The sequence below is a fragment of the Lepisosteus oculatus genome, chromosome 29 (genome assembly GCF_040954835.1).
Source record: "Lepisosteus oculatus isolate fLepOcu1 chromosome 29, fLepOcu1.hap2, whole genome shotgun sequence".
NCBI classification, from domain to species: Eukaryota; Metazoa; Chordata; class Actinopteri; order Semionotiformes; family Lepisosteidae; genus Lepisosteus; species Lepisosteus oculatus.
Window position 1 is genome coordinate 1,018,675 of NC_090724.1, and position 17,672 is coordinate 1,036,346.

General features: G+C 36.8%; 1 long non-coding RNA gene across 1 annotated transcript in view; it reads right to left on the bottom strand.

The window, feature by feature from the left end:
- Window positions 1-7,440: 7,440 nt before the first annotated feature.
- The window catches only part of LOC138225594 (uncharacterized), a 102,014-nt gene continuing 91,782 nt past the window's right edge, over window positions 7,441-17,672 (bottom strand). Inside the window, exon 3 of the long non-coding RNA XR_011184056.1 lies at window positions 7,441-7,830. This is a non-coding gene — a long non-coding RNA (uncharacterized lncRNA). The remainder of the gene's footprint in view (window positions 7,831-17,672) is intronic.

A 17,672-nucleotide genomic window follows, 5' to 3' on the forward strand; every position in this document is an offset into this window, starting at 1 on the left:
TAACAAATGTGTAACAAATGCATTAAATCTTGGAATAGTAACTGGATTCAGGTTATGAGGATGATGTTGTTTGCAGGTAGTTTAATGAAACCAAATAGAATAGAGTAAACAAAAAACTGATGAAAACTGAAAGATCACACACCCCAACCAGGTCAAGCAGAGGGATGCCAAATCCAACAGGTCTGTGTCCTCAGAAAGTTAGTTCTCCACTTATTAAATATAGTTTTCATACTTTCACACTGCCTCTGAGGTTTCTGAAGTTCTGTGAGGAAGTTTGATGGTTAAACCTTAATATACAAGACCAATTACATTTCATTCTTGGTGCAAAGGCTCAGTAGAAACATTCATTTCATTTTAAACAGTGGATAAATAAGGGAGGCAAAATAATAAAACACATGGACTGCCTTGAAAAGGTTGTAATCGGTAATGATGAAATTTTGATCCAGAGGCTTTATGATTGTAAATGGAGATTGATCATGTCTTGACCCTCAACGCCTTACCTTGCATAGTGGATAGAGGCTCCTTTCTCCATTTATAATGCAGCCACAGCATTATGAGGTCCAGGTCTGTAATAATGCCCATTCGTTTTCATTACCCTCAAAGTTATTGCCTGTTGCACTGGCCCACTCATCACTGCATAATGGAGGTGGCGCAGCTGCGACTAAAATTTGCAAAATGGAAATCTGGCAATTTTCCAATATGGGTAGTCAAACAGATAGAGAAGAAGAAGCCAGGGGGTGGTTTTGAAGCAAGAAGGGTGCACTTTCCAGCCCCAATGCTAAAGCCCTTTAGTGTGCTTCAACTACAAAAGTCTACACTGTCTCATATTGACTACTTTTTATTCAGGATCATGAGTAAAATGGCTGTTGTAATTGCAGATTTACAGTTATGCAAATACTGTACAGTATATACCAAAAGGTGCTGGAATGCATCTTGAAGGACATTAGTGCAGCCAGAAGGAGGCAATGTATTGTGAATGATGGGCATTAAGAACTCGTGCCAAAGTCCTTTCTCTATCACGCCTGCTGTGAATGCTTTTAGATCTTTCCAACTTTTCTTTTCCAACAGATTGACCAAAATTTGTAAACGATTTGCACAAGAAGAATCCCTAGTGGCACATACTGTACAGTATCTATACATAGTGGCTATGTCTATACACAGAATAAAGTGATCACTTTTGCTTTGAACTTAAAAAACCCTCTATCTGTTTAATCTTTGAATCTGCTTCTTAAGAAGTTGGGTTAGGTGGGATCTGAGCTCTCTTAACACACCAAATCTAGACCACCGTAAACTGGGTCCATCTTGGTACCCCTAGTGATGAAATGCCTAGATTTACACCTCTGGGGTTACAGCCCCAAAGAGCAGGCACAACTGAATTCCTGTTCCTGATTAAACAATACCAACCTGATAGTCAGTCAACCTAAGCAGGAAAAATTATCGCATTAAATATTTGGTGGGAGGAGCTAGGTTGATATTCTGTTCATTCAAAAATGAATGCCAAATTAAAAAATAGGTACAGGCAAAAATACAAAAATAAATATACTCCAAACTGTTTTATTGCACACGACCGGTGGGTAATTTCATTATGATGCTCCTACATTACCCTTTTTTTTAATTCACAACTTAATTTCTCTCTGGAATAACCCCTGAACTAGTAATCATATTATATTTTTATTGCAGTGTAGGAATCTCAAATTCAAAATACAGAATTTAAATTCCTCAGGCTTTATCTTTCTAGTAGCAGTGTAGCTGTCAGCACTGAAGTCCTTCTGAGAATATCTTATAGGTGAGAGCTGCAGATCACAGTTTCTCCAATGTTACAAGGCTGAGTCGCAGGACATTTTGATTAATTCCCTCTCCCTTCCACCAAGCGATAATGATTCAAGATGATGTGCCGAAAATGTCATGGAATATATTTCCTGTAATGCTGAAGACAAGAGAGAGTCTATCACATGATAGATTACATAAATGCATACTTCCTTTGAGAGTTGCACTGAACAGGGTTTTGAGACCATTCCTGATAAGGCAGTGTCGGTATGTCCCCCAGCACATTACTCAACAGAAATTCTGAGTTTTAACTTGGTTAAAGACCTGTTTTTTTTCAATATTTTTTTATCAACCCAATAAGTTTTTATTTTCACGATAAAAAGGCTGAATACCTAATTCTATTCTGAATTTGATTTGTTAAAGGTACCGCAACCTACTGTATCTTTTTTTGTTTGGTTATTTTTTGATTGTTTTTGATACGTGACATTTTTTATGTGAAAATAACCTAACCACTTGCCCCCAGGAGAACTTACAAAGAGGCATATACAGTAAAAACGTCTTTTATGATTAGTTTTCTTAATCACCGCTAGTTAACATTTCAGAAAACAATTGCTAATTGTCATACAGTAAAAAAAATAAATTAATGAAGTTTAGCTGTGCACAATTCTAAAATGTATATCTGGAACTTATTTATCTCATACTAGTCAGAATAAGCTGAACAGACAATAAAAAGTTGCTTTTCTAAGTGTGGCAAAAGAAACGCAAGTAGATTGTAATCAGTGAATTCGCAAATGTATAGGTACTACAAAGATAAAGTTGAGCTCATACAACTGAAGAAAAAACATAGTGCCCTTGAGGAATGAAATTAGCAACTCTAAAAATAGCAGAAAAGCATGTGACTCATTCTGCTTTCCATGAATAGGACATAATCCTGATGTTTGTCAAGCATTACATGACAAAAAGACACAAATAAGGTCAATTTAAAAAGACTCTCATTAGAGTATCCCTGCTGTAGGCTGCTAGTTCCTACTGCAGGAAAAAGATGTTGTTTTCATTGGCAGTACTATAACATTTCCTAGTGTCTTGGTATTATTCAGATTTTTTTTCAGGGGTTGTGAGTAGTCAGTTAACATGAAAAAAGCTGAAGACAAATAGGAAATGTAGCAAGCAAGAAACAACATACTGTATGCTTAACTTTTAAAAGTAACACATTTCCCTTCACAAACACACAATTAGCACATTTGAGCAACTTTGGAGCCAGTTTCCGGAGAAGAGGCTGAGGGCTAGTGGACCCAGAGATTGAGGGACCCTCTCACCACCTCAGTGGGTGTTTTTTCCTGCACCCGGCGGATGAAGATCTCTGGAAGAGGAGGCAGTGTAGGAGTGATGACATCGCGGCTGCCCGCGCTCCTCACTCTTCATTGTTTTTTTTCCTAACCTGTTCCCTCCAGAAGCCTTCTAGTATTCTACATTCACAGCTTAGCTCTATTTTGCGATACAGTATCACTTTCATCAGATGTCCATAAATTCGAACTGTCCAGATAACTCTGTAAAATAAGAGCAAAGCCTCAGACTTAAGACAGTTGTGAAAACTAGTGCAAATACACAATTAAACTCTTACCTGCAAGTACAGACAGCTATGCTGAAACTACACTAAACATTCTGTACAACTGCAATTTCAATTTGAATGCTTGTAATCTACCTCGACAGGACAACACAATGAGTGATGACAGCACCCTGAGGAGAAGGGTGTTCAGGCAGCACCCTGTTGTGTTCCTTGAGACTGGGAGTAAACTGAAGGTGGAACTGCATAGGAAGAAGGAGCAGGTTTACTGTACCTGGGACCAGCTGGAGAAGGGTAGTGTGAGCTGAAAGGAAAGAAGCAACCATACTCTAATCAGCACCAATGGAATGAATAGCCTCATTCCCACAGCAGTTTGTAACCATTCCTACGTCCAGCCCAGCGCAGGTGAGGCCTCTAAAGTCCTATGAGCTCTAAGCTACTAGAAAGAGAGGCGCTCAGCTGCTGCAGCTTTGAGAGCTTGAAATCTGCAGTGCTGGAGAAGCCCTGGCATGTGCATTACAGTACTATATATGATGTTACAAAACATAGTCTGTTCCACACTTGTTGAAAAATGCATCTAGCAAGTGGTAGCTGAAATCTAATGAATCAACTAATGAAGATATCAGGAAAGATATTGCTAGCAGTCTCTAAGGAATTTTAAATGTCATCACACAGATCTCTAATGCAGCAGACTTCCATTAGGTAGTCACTAAACACGTCCAAACAGAAAGCTGTCATTAAGTGACATGGAATTGGCTCACGGCTGGGTTTTTTTTCACTTTTTCATTTGGCATGGGCCAAAGTTAACCCCAAGATAAATTTCTGGCTCATAATACTTCAAACATAATTTGACCAGGGATATCAGAGAAGCATGAACAATTATGTGGCCTTCTTTTGTGCTCTGTTTATCTCCACATATATGAACCTTGCTAAGAATGTCCTTGGTTTAACTCAATGAAATCGATCGGCATCAGCTGCATTTCCTTTCTCTGTCCCAAGAAACCCAGACACAAATGTAGTATTCTCTGTGGGTGCCCAGACAAGATCAATACTTCACAGCCAGATCAAAAGTAATCCTGAGATTTTTATCGGCTGGGTTCTCTTCTTATTTGAGTACCAAAACCATCAAGGCAGAAACCTGATATACAAATATTCTACTTTTAAAAAATCAGAGGCATAATCATCAGCACCTATCAATAAAACGTCATAAACCTATAACCTAATCAAAATCATTGCAAGTTTAGTTTTTTGTGTAATTCATTGTATTTCTCAATTTGGGAGTTTGAAAATATGTTAATTGAGAACAATATCCACTTAGGTTTGGATCTAGTCATCTAGTGTCTGTGGACTTACTTCATCATAAATATCATCTGTATTTCTCCTCCTTTCAATAATAACTCTGTTGTAGATCCCAAGGGGCCCACAGTATATTATTGTTCTTCCTCTTCTTCTTCTTCTTCTTCTTCTTCTTCTTCTTTTTCTTCTTCTTCTTCTTTTTCTTCTTCTTCTTCTTATTATTATTATGAAAAATATTTTTTGCAATGCATGCACAATCTATATTACAATCCATATTCATATCAAAACTGGGCAGTACTACAGGCAAAGCCAACACAACCTGTTGAAGACACAAGCTGCTTGTACTGTAAGTATCATGCAAAATAAAAAAAATCTTCCTGTATAGTAAAGCACTTATATTGTTTTAAAATGACACCAATGCTTTAATAAATCAATGCACTTCACACTTATTTAACAAAACCACATTACAAGTCTAGCATGGTGAAGACCTGTGATGGCTGTTCACTGAATGCAATAAAATAGAAAGACACTGGACTGATACCTATTATTTTTGGCCTGACTTTCACATTCAAGCAGGACAATGATTCAAAGGACAAAGAAGAGTGAACAACAAAAAGCGATCAGAGTTCTGGTTAAGCCAATGCAACGATTTACCCTGAGATTGGAAGCAGTATATGACAAGAGATCTTAAGTGCTTAATATCTAGATTCAGCCAGGCTAAAACTGTGATTAAATTGCAGAAGAGTTTCCAGTACTGTTAGTTTAACACTTTTAAGAAAATAAAAAAAATATCTACTTAACATGAAAAAGAGAACAGGGAGAAGAGAATGAAAAATTGAGATGGTATGTGCTATTTGTTTGACAGCATTGCAAAAGAGGCCAGGTGTAATGGAGTTTTTCATGCATCTCTTTTCATAAACAGATGGTGCTGGTTATTGCTGCTAAACCCTTTTGGCAAGAGAAGATATAATTACAGATTAGATGGGAGAAGGTAATTGAAAGCTGAATAGCTTTCTTTACAAAATAGACTTTTTTAAAGTGATGATATTGTTGTGGGAAAATGAAACAGGGTCTTGCTTTTGGTGAGGCTTAGCTGTGAATCTAATACACATAACACTGCTTTGTCATATAGTAATAACATGCAATACATTTTGGATTATGTCTGGCCTTAACTATTTAGGTGATTCTTAAAGAGCACGTACTGTAGCAGGTATGCAGAAAAAGTAAAAGTATTCAAAACCATCACAAGTTATACAGTAGCTGTTTAAACTACATGCCTGCAAGTTTTCATCTCACGCATTTATACTTGTGGGTTTCAAGTCTACTAGTAATTGCTTTCAAGCTTTCAAGTTGCACCTATCAAGAAGCAAGCTATCAAGGAGTGTCGCCACAAGGGGGCTGTTGTGCAAACCAAGGCTACTGCAGAGAAGTTATATGCCATGCACACGACAGAAAGTGATGCCTTGGTTTGCTGCAAAGTGTCTCTGTCTAGACATGTACTCCAAAAGCTGTGTGTGGTGTTGGACAGTGGCAGCCTTGAGGACACACACCTGCTCTGAAAGACAGCCACTCCACCATCTTGAATACAGTAATGATAGACTTGAAACTTATAACCTGATACACCTATCACAATCCAAAATCCAAAGAGAATGCTTCATAGTACCTTACGTACTGTATAGTGTTGTCAAAAAACATTGTGAAGTACTGGACAGTTTTGCAATTTTTCACATCCCTGTACTACCCAGTACCGAATTCAATGGAAGCTGCAGCATTTCCATATTCTTCTAACCTGAATTATTATAAGAGTATACTAATTACAGTGTAACTTTAGAGATAACCCTCCATAACTCTGTGATTCTATGATTGGAACACATGAAAGAGACTTCAGGCTGTTTCTGTTTCCACCACAATCTCTGTATTTTTCAAAGAAGGCTTTGAGAGATTCCTTGTGAATACACATTTTATTATGATGGAGTTGAAAATGTAACCTGTTTAACTGTTTGTTCTATTAAATGTCTGTTAGCTACAGACTGATGTAGTGCTCTAGTTTACACACTTCTGTCTGTTTGAGTCAGATACCTGCTGAGTTCTGTATATGTGAAGGGCATTCTGGTGACCAAATGGAACTGATCTTAACTTCCGAGTCTTCCATATAGTGACTTGGATTGCATGGAAAATGTTTGATGTTTTTGTTTTAAATGTGTCAATGCAGATATCCATGTAAGTTTACAGATAACAGCAGTGGTTGCTGAGTAATAAGAAAAATATTATAAGAGAAGGAAAAGCAGGTACTGTAGGTAGGGCTACAATAAACTAGTAAACTGCCGCTGTAGTGATAATATGGTTGAATTTACTAGAGCAATTAGAAAATTGAACAATACATTTTCAGTGCTTTTATGGGTACTAGAAATCAATCAGACAAAATATCAATTGAGAATATAGAATATACAATTCATCAGTACATTGATAGAACAAGCAAAATGAACCAACAAGAATTATTGTATAGTATTTATAGTATGTGATTCAATCTGCCTTGGCACAATAAGATGATCATTTACTCAGGGATTACAAAGATAATAATATTGGTGTTAAAATATATAAAATACAATTGACCAATGTTAGTACTCCTAATAACATGTCAATTTCTATTTATTGTCATGACCTTAACTTTATCAAACATGTATGTGCATAATCATTTAACTCTCAACATTTATATTGTTAACATTGGAGTTCTACTTTTCAATCAACATGTTTGAAAAGTGTTTCTTATGAAGAGCATAAAAATTCAATTTTCAAAGTATTAATCCTGGTTGTCAAGTGAAAGCATAATAGCTGATAGTTGTAGGATATCTCTTGTATAGAGAAACTCTTGGGCACAATTCCATTCATGAACAAAATCACTCTGTTTTGACCTGGCGCCTTCAACTAAAGTTCAGTTTTCTGACTCGGATAATGGTGGCTGCAATCACAAACATTGATGATTATTCATGACATTGTTGAGTTTATGATAAAGAGGCCAGAGCAGAGAAGATGAGTCAGCATAATGGCCCTTTAAAGTCCAGAGTCCAGAAATCACTGGGGGTGGTTGATTGTGACATCATTAGGTGTAGTGTCCTCCACCCTGCAGGTTCCTCATTGGTTGGTCATCCAACCAATTGATGATGGAAGAGGTTCAGGTGGAGAGCTGAGTAAGTACGCATTGGCTGCAAAGCAACAAGTAAAGGTTACTTACAATCTTATAAGTAAAAATAGTAGAAACACAACATTTCAGCCGTTGATCTTCTTCAGGTATAATATTATAATTCAAATTCTAATAATGAAATGATCTAACAATTATGAAGGAATAGCGTACTTAATGCTTTGACTTCAATTCACCTGGAAGAGGAAAGGACAGTGCTGGTGGGAGATCAGCAGTGTCACATGGAGTCAGGAAGCAAGTGCTGCAACAGTCAAACTGGGGTGGAGAGAGGGGAATTAGAAAATGTGACCAGCTCTATCGGAAGCCAGAGAGCGTGTAGTTAAGCGGAAGTGTGAGATTAGAATTTGACCTCGTCCAAAATGTTTGTTTAAAGAAACATCATTAATATGCCATGCACACCACAGAAAGTGATGCTTTGGTTTTCTGCAAATGTAATTGCAGAAAGTTGTTTTAGAAATTGCTGTTTCAGTAAGCAGAAGAACACATAATGAAAACAGCATTTTACAGAAATTAGTATCAAAATAAGACATAAAACAGCAGTGCAAAATGAGTGATATAAAATGCCAAGCTGCCTATCAGTCACTGGCATCTTCTGTTTTTAGCGTTCCCACATTATTCTTTCCGAGCAATATCACTAACAGATCATTGTAGTGGCATCGTGAATTTGGGACAGGAAACTTGCCAAACTGATACACAAAGACAAAACGGATGGCACAGGTGTTGTTTATGTGAAAGTGACATCCATCTGTAAAGTGGAGGAAGCTGTCACTCGTCAATGGGATTTTATCTTACACCTGTCTTGCCTTCTCCCGATCAGCATTTGTCTGCCAGAGTCATCAAGGATTTCAGCAGTCTTGTTTACCATGTTGGTACACTGCTGTTTTTTTTATATTAACACTGTGAACATTTGAGTAGATTCTTTAGTGTTTCAAATATTCTGATTTTATTTTAAGTAATTTTGCATGGGGTGAAGTTAAATACTGTACCATGATTATTAGAGTTGAAATGAATGTGACTGTATATGTTGATCAGTAGTATTCATCCATCCATTCCCAGAAAGCTGCTTCCTGTTGGGTTGATGTGACTTTCACCAAAGATGTAAACATCACCCAAGAGCACATCCTTGAAGCACAAGTGATAAGGTGAGACCACAACCCTGTACACAATACATTACTATTCCAGCATAGGACGTACACATACTGTAGTGATATTCAAATTAACCCAACATGTGTCTTTTGAATGCTGGAGGAAATCAGAGCACCTGGTGAAAAGCCTCCAGAAAATACAGAGAACATTAAACTTCAATACAAGGCAACTTTGTCTAGATTTCTGCCAAGAACTCAAAACCTACTGTATAAGGCAGTGATGCCACCCAGCAGTCCCACTAAGACAAGAAAAAAGTAAACACTAAAGTAAAGTAAAAAAAAAAGTAAACAGGCTGTCACTTTTTTATCAAAAAAGAAAGACATTTATTTAAGCCAAGCAAAAACCAAAAAGTATCTGACAGTTGGCCAGACATTAGATTCTTGGCAAGAATGTAGTTTAGCTTTATATAATGTAAAATGAAATTGATTTGCTCCTCTAGATTTTCAGTTCTGTGCCACGTATTTAAAAAGGTTCATTGACTGTACAATGGTCAGGTTGCATTTTCAAAGTATACTGCATCATCCTACACAGCATAAAGTGAGTTGGTGGAAAACCCAAGGTCCCTGGTTAATACAGTATATTGGATACAAAACCCTTCTGCTTCAAATCACTCTTGTGCAACATGACAGTGGCTTTATATATTTCATCATCATCTGGTATAGATTGTGTGAAATATCTGGCAACCCACAGCTCAGATCTTTGCACTTGCTTGCAGAAATACTCCCTAAACATAACAGCAATAGAATAGAGATGCTAAATTTGTTAACTCCACCATATTAAGGTAATGTAGTTAAAATATTCTTGCTGGTGGAACCAACTTGTTAGGTTGGTAGTGCTTTATTCTTTCACATGTGTATCCTAGTACAGACCTGTGAAGGTCACTTCATTCAAAGAGAAAACAGTTGCTAACTTCCACATTCAGGTTGGAGATATTCATCACTCAAATAAGTCTGAACAATACTTTAAATGTGACAGGCAGAGTTGATAAACTGTGCTACGCACATAGATTATAATGATTACTATATGGACATATATACTATATAAGTCATGTTTTTGTAACAAACTGGCTGCATGCTGTGCCACTGGTGCAACTGTTTTTAAAAGATTGCTGTCCCCAGCCAAACAGGATCAGCCGATACAGATAATTTGTGGATGCTCATCAATATCTGGAGCTTGGTGAAAACTAAGATTGTCATGTTTGTGCTTATTAAAGTAAAAATAACTGGTGTCAATGGTTAAGCCAGCTCTAGTGCACACTGGCACTGGCACATCCAGTGTGGAGCACCTGAAAAGAAGAGGACTGTGCAATATTCCTTGAGAAGGGAACACTTAGATCGAGGATCCTAAGGGGGTCAGAAATATGAAAACAAACTACTCAAAATTGAAAAACAGGTAACACACTGATGGTGGAAGTTGGTATTGAGTTTGTTGGCATCATAATAGCATATATTACACCAAGAAGTTTTCACTCCAAAGCATTTTCTTACAAGGTGGCTGCAGTACAATCAGGCTAGAAGATTTCATAGTGTTTTATGCATTGATGCAAAACCCATTGCTCTTTATTAGTCTATAAAGGATTCCATTATAATTATTAATTATTCTATTTGAGAAAATATAACCAGGTGTTTACAAAATTTAAAAAGAATACATGCTTCACTTCAATGTGAAGGTTCTAATTATTTAGCAGGGGTGTTAACCTCAGTGTCCTGACTAAATTTCATCTCCCCTGTGTAACCTTTCCCACTTAATTCAATTTGTGATGCAGTTTCCTACTTCTCCACCTAACCTGTTGTGTAGTGGAGCTGCTGGCACCCCACTGGGAGCTACTGTACTCTTCAGTAGGAGATTAAGTACAGTAGGTCCTCTCCTATATGTAAAGTGCATTGGAATCATTTGGAATGCAAAGTTTTGTATAATTTTTACCATATGTACTACAGTCTAAGGACATATCGATTTGAATGTAGCAATGCTGTATTCTGCGTAAAGGGATCATTGTCTTTATACACAAGCTCGCATATCTTACTGTAGCTCTCTCCATTACAAGTAGAGAAAATCTAACAAAGAAAGTAGTCCTTCTAGTCATCTGTAGTCGTTGCCAGTAGCAAAGTAATCAAAGAGTTTTATCATCTTTCTTTTAATAAGATCCTTATTGGATCAATGTCCACATTGCAGTTGCTATTTCCCCACAACTCATGAGCCATCCTCTTGAAAAGATTTTGACGTTATTTCTATGAGCTGATTCTGTTAACCTGCTCTTTTCTAAGGCATAACTCTCCTCCTCTCAGACATGAATTTTGACATGAAAATACTCTATATCTACTGCATTTCTGGGCTTAAGAGATTCCTTTTACAGGAATCTCTTTTACACTGTCTCTACAATGTTTCCAACTTAAAAAATATATATTAGCCCCTGTTAGGACTCTTGTACCTAGAAACCGTCTACGTTTCATGAATAGGCAAAAAATAATCTCCCTTTTCTCTGCCTATTTGAAGTTTGTTTCTGGACAATCAGTGGATTGGCAATCTAATGGTATTGCAGATATTTTAAATAATTCAGGTATTAAGTGAATGACTTTGCAAGCACAATTGAGCAATATTCTCCTGCTTCAAGGAGGTCTATACCCCCTTCAAGTCCTCATTTCTCAGCATGCCATTGCTTGGGGCGAGTTTGCTTCTTCTTTGCATTGGATGTGTTGTGTTCTCCCCTCTCCTGCTGTTGATCAATGTTCATGCTTGCCTTCAGTGACATGGTTAGGACAACAGACCTCCCCCACCCCACTCAGTAATTGCTTTCTGTCTGGGTTGTTGGCTCATTCCATCTTCTCAAGGGGGCAGGGGAGGGGGGAACATGCAAGTGGGGTGGAAGATGGAGCGGGTGAGAAGAAGTGAAAAACAAAGAGGAACAGGACATGATGAGCAGGACTGGGACACTTGTATGGGAATTGTATTCCTGTAAAACAGTGGACAAAGGATCAGTCGTAGACCCTTGCCTGCAGAACAGTACATTACATCTTAGTGCATCAGCACTTAAGATAAGCAAGCTGAAATGGAAATGGAATTCATTGATGAATACTGTATATGCAGGAGAGACGTAAAATACCTTGAGGGCCATGTACCTTCTGGTTTTTGTTCTGACATAAGTCACTAATTAAACAGTTATTTTGATTTTTATCTTGGGCTTACACAGTATTTTTCTCAGGAATTTTTACAGATGACTATTCAAAGCAAAAAACAAAAAGCACAGTTACCTACAATATAATGTTGCCTCAGAGTACTCTCTGTTCAAACTTCAGTTCCTTTAGTCTGTCTTTGTAAGGCATCCCATTACAATAATTTGCACAACATACTTATTATTAAGTATGTTATAAGTATACTTATTATTAACTAATAATAATTATAATTGGGGTGATGCTGCAGCAGTGTACAATTAATGGGCTTGTCTCATGTGTAACCTTTCTTATGTGCTTTATTTTGGGGTTTGGGGAGGTGGTTCAATTTAGAACTATGGTTGTAGTATATGTTCGTCAGTCTTCAATAGTTTGGTATCCCATCCAGTGTATACCCCGCCATGTGCCCGGGGCTTGTCGAGATAGGCTCCTGCTCCCCCGTGACCATGAGGTGAATGAGGTTAGAAAATTGTTGGATGGTTGTAGTATAGGAATTTAAATCAGTTTACATAGAAAGAGAGAGTTTTATTTTATTCTTTATATTTTCAATTAAAACAATACCTTATCAATGCTCGTTATTTTAAACATACAGATCAATGAACAAAATCATTAAAATATATTATTTATATAAAATATATTTTTAAGATATTTAATACATCATATGAATTGAAATAGAGATAAGAGAAAAAGAGGTGGGGTGGGGTGGACATAAGAGAGATGAGGTGAGAATGGGTAGAAGGTGAGTAAAAAGGGGGTAATTAGGTTGAAATGTAAAGGACAGATTACAAGGGGAGGTGTGGAAGGCAGCAATCAGCAAATGAATGGCTAGTTTGAAAAGAGCTTACTTGATCACTGAGTGCTGGGAGAACATGTGAAAACAGTCTAATAATGGTTTCGGTTTCTCGTGTCTTTCTAGAGCAAGAGTCATTTTATCCCTGTGAAAGGACACAGAGGACACAGAGAGGCCAGTGTGCTCGTGATCAGTGAAAGTAAGATTAACCATTACAGATGATTTGAAAGTTCTTTGTTCCTCACTGCTCTAACATGTTCCCTGAAATGACCAGCCAGGCATCTCCATGTTTTTCTAATGTAAATCGCATGGCACTTGATGTAAATCGTGAGACCAGATGAAAATTGCCGTTTGGGTGCTGAATCTTACTGGATTAGTTTTAATGTGCATGCTTGAAAGTGTCACTTTCACTCTTCAGTGAGCATAAAATCCCACTATTTAGCACAGCTGGCTTGATTAGTGTTACAGATCTCATGGAAACATAACTTTTATAGTGATATAATCCCTTAGGATACCCAACAGCAATGAATTATCTTGCACTGGAAGGCTGGCCTTTTGGTTCAGCGGAACGGGAGGAGGCATTATGTGCATATACTGTATAGGATGGAAGTGTAGCCTGAGAGATGGTGGTCAAATGCATACTAGGGGTGATCTGCATACAATCCATCGGTACCATGGACTGTGAATGCTATACAGTGCTGTAACATGCACTTCTATGAGAAACAAGTGGATTTGCAATATCTTTCAAGCTGAGTCCTGTTACACAAAGTTGTGAGCAATATGCCTAAAATTATATGGACTACATAAATGCACAGATGTACTACTGCAGATCACACAGAATGTTACATTAATACATACTGTACAGTACTGTATGTACTGTATCAGCACAGTCTTTTTGAACTTGTTTTACTCCACACATTCTCTCTGTGTAAAAGCAGCTCATTTTAATATGACAGAGCTTTTTTTTTTCTCTGAATACTGCCTGCAGATCTAAGATGTTGGGTAACTGGCAGTCTTATCCAACAATTCAAGATCCCAGGATATATGTGATGTGTGCGCACAGCATGTAGCAATGCTATAGCTGACTTGCTTTTGCGTGTGGAATCAATTGATGTTATCTAACAGTCCATGTCACTGTGATGTTGCTAGGAGATTCGGGCAACTATCTCAATGTTTCTTAATGAAGCTGAATAGCTTACTCTTTCAGCCTTTCAGCTTCTCAAGGCCAATTGTTTATTTTATTTTGTGCTATTTTGCGCGGGTTTATTGCTTCTTGTCCCTGTATAGATATGGAAACAGTTAAAGCTTTGCCAAGTAAATAAAACAGATTGGAATGCTTTTTCAGCAATTCTCTGGCCATTAAAAACATGACCTTCACATTTTATTTCAACAATATGTAACAATGATGTAAAACCTATATCAGCATGAGAAAAATATCCTTTATAATGTGCAGTAACATGATTTCTTCCCTTCTTGATATGATCTTTTAAAATAATCTTATTTTTCTACATCTGTATTTTAGATTTCCCATTTATCTGTGAACACAGTTAACATCCTAACAACAAAACAAGTGAAAGTACTATAAGCAGTCTGTGGGGAGATGGTAGCTAGCTTTTTAAGAGCCCATTTAATATAAACATATGAATAATTCTTTCATTTGTTATATATAATGAGATAAGCTACATATTGACTTCTATTAATGCAATTAGTTGGACATATAGCACATGTATAGCACATAAAAATTATACCCTATTGGAATGTCAAATGTTTTATTTAATCTGACTTCAAATTTCAATACAATGAATAAAGGCTCTATTTTTATTGATAACTCCTACTTTAAATGACACCTGCCATGCCTGCTAAAGACATAGGAATTTAAACCAAAAGCTAGGTGATCCTCATTTGGTCCCGGTGTTTGATCAGTGCTAAAGTATAAACAGTTCAGCTCAAACTTGTTCAATAAGAGTAAAAGGATATGTTTAAATAAATAAAAAAAATGTTCCCACCTTATGACTTTATACAAGATAGATCACCTAAAACTAGTTATTTCAAACAAAAATGCAAAAATATCTCCCAGAGATAAGGAGGGGCACAAATGGCTATTTCTGCATGTATAGAACGCCTGCTATAACTCGTGTTTTAGATTACTTATACACTCATGTGTTCAAGTGGCTGCTTTTAGCTGACTCATCCCATGAAATGTTATAATTCACTCTTCATGTTAAGCAGAACACAACACTCATCTTCTGTGCATAAACAAATCAAGTAATCAAACTGAAAAAAAGATTAAAACATAAAACTCTTCAACCCTTGCAACACGAGTTTAAGATCTCCAGAGTGGATAGATACAGTAGATTGACAAAAAGATGTAGTTGGGTTAGACAGAATGATAAGCATATTTGCAAATTTTATCATGCTTTATCATTTTATCATATTAGGGAATAAACAGGTCAAATCCATCCCCTTAAAACGCACACACACAATGAAACACAAAAATATTTTAATGGTTCTGGCTAGTTCGAAACTTTTGAATTACGAAGCCAGAGTTATCAGTGATCTGCTTCACCCAGAAATGAAGAACAAATTGACTGCTTCCAGAAATGGGCCATTTGAACTGGAAGATGAGAATTGTAATAATGAGAGACTGGTTATAAAAAGAAGCAAAGCTGGGAGTACTGTTGCTACTCAGTGTTGCTCAAAATCATGTTGTGATCTGACTGTAAAACATATTAAAGATGAACTTATTTACCCAGCCCTAAAAGCCCTGTATGTGTTTCTTTGGTATATCCATCAGATTTATGGAGCTTATTTTTCCTGAGAATGTTTACACAGAGAGAATAGTAAACTCTTAAGGCAGAAACTCCAAATGCCTTCATTTTTGTTTTCACAGGAATGAGGGATTTCGTAGCAGAAACCATTTAAATAGAAACCCAAGAGCTTTTTGTGGGACTGAGGTGAAGCAATATCATACAGTATATATCATAACACCTCCTTCAGCACTAATTTCTAATTAAAAGTAACACTTGCTTTGTAAGTAATAGGTTACTTTAAGGCTCCTAATCACAGTATTCAATTGCTTAGAATCTGGCACAACAGGAAATCAAGGAACCACGGCACTAATTGTTACCTAATTGTTGAATTCTTGCACTGCTGCTGAGTTTGTTTAAGGAGTCTACTGGAAAGTTCAGATTAGTGGCTGTGCTTAACCTTTGCAAAAGGCTTTTTACATTTCTTAAGTCTCTTAATTAGAAATCACCTCCTATGTGAAAGAGCACTGAACAAAAACATCTGAACATTTTTTTTCTTACTAGCTGTATGCCCTGTTATTTTTACAAAGACATCAGCAAATGCACATTTTTTTACAACATACTCTTTTCTGGGAAGTGCTACATTATAGCATGAACTACCTTAGTGATAGACCTAAAGCTCTAGCCATGATGATTTGTGGTGTTTTAATCTTTATACTGAAATAAATATGGAATAAAGTATAAAAGACAGGCAGGGATAAAAGAAACATACTTTGATCAGTAACTGTTAAATCAAAAGTCAAGTCAAAAGTAAAATAAAAAGCTGCTAGACTATATTTGTTTCTATTCCGTCTGTTCCTTTACTCAGCTATGAAAAAAAAAGTTTATGCATTGACACTTTTTTTTATTATTCAGTTAATCCAGCATGCAAAAGACCAGTTAAAAGTGTTAGTGTTAAAAGACTGGTTAGGTTTACATTTGGGAAACTATAAATGAAACTTTCTCCAAATTAGGCCAGACAGCTAAAACAGATAGGAGACCATTGAGTCTAATTAACCTCAAAATCAAGTCCAAGGGTCAGCAATTCTCATTATGATGAGTCAGTGGGATTTCTGGTTTTTGTTCCAGCTTATCTCTGTGTGACTTAATTGTATTGATCACTTCTTTAGTAAGCAGAAGGCACTTTCTAGGCATCTTTTTTCTCACCGGTTCCATATCAAATCTGCAAGACCTTGGTCTTTGGGGACTAGAGGTGCCAACCCTTCATCCAAGCTTGTGTGCTTTCAAAGTGACTATTTAGGCAAACTTACTCCCAGTCCCAGTTAAGGCCCAGTACAGCCTCTTGGCACAGTAGGTTAGACCTCCATTGTCTGGGCTTTGTGGGTTGGATGTACCTCTGCCACATACGTCTAATTGCACATCCTCTACAGACTCATCTCTCCTATGGTCTTCCACACTGGTAATATGATAGAAAAGCATCCCCAACGAGAACATCAGCAAATTAGATGATTTCCCCTGCAGTGGTCTAAAAACAGAATTGCACAATCTATTTCTTAACTACTTATTTCCGCTTTATATGGTTTAACAAACTTCAAAATTAAATTCAACTTTTAGGTTTATTAAGTTTAATGCTTAATTTTTGGTGTTTTAAAGAGAACTGTTGAAGCTATTGTCTTGTGGTCCTCCAAGACCAAGGTTGCATACATCAGTTGTACAGTAGGTGATTAAATTAAAACAGAATTTTCTTTTGCCATGCATTTAACACCCATCCAACTCAAAACAATAAACACTGTATATAGATAATGTGCAACTAAAATGCCCACTGGAAAATCCAGTAGACAAATTCACAGATTATAGTATAAACTATTAGCAAAAATGTACCCAATCCCAAGTAGTTAAATGAAACAATAACCTTTATTTAATGCTGTTACTTAAATGAAGTCATATGCCACAGCTATTTGATTCACCATCAGTTTCTACCTTAAGACATTAGTTA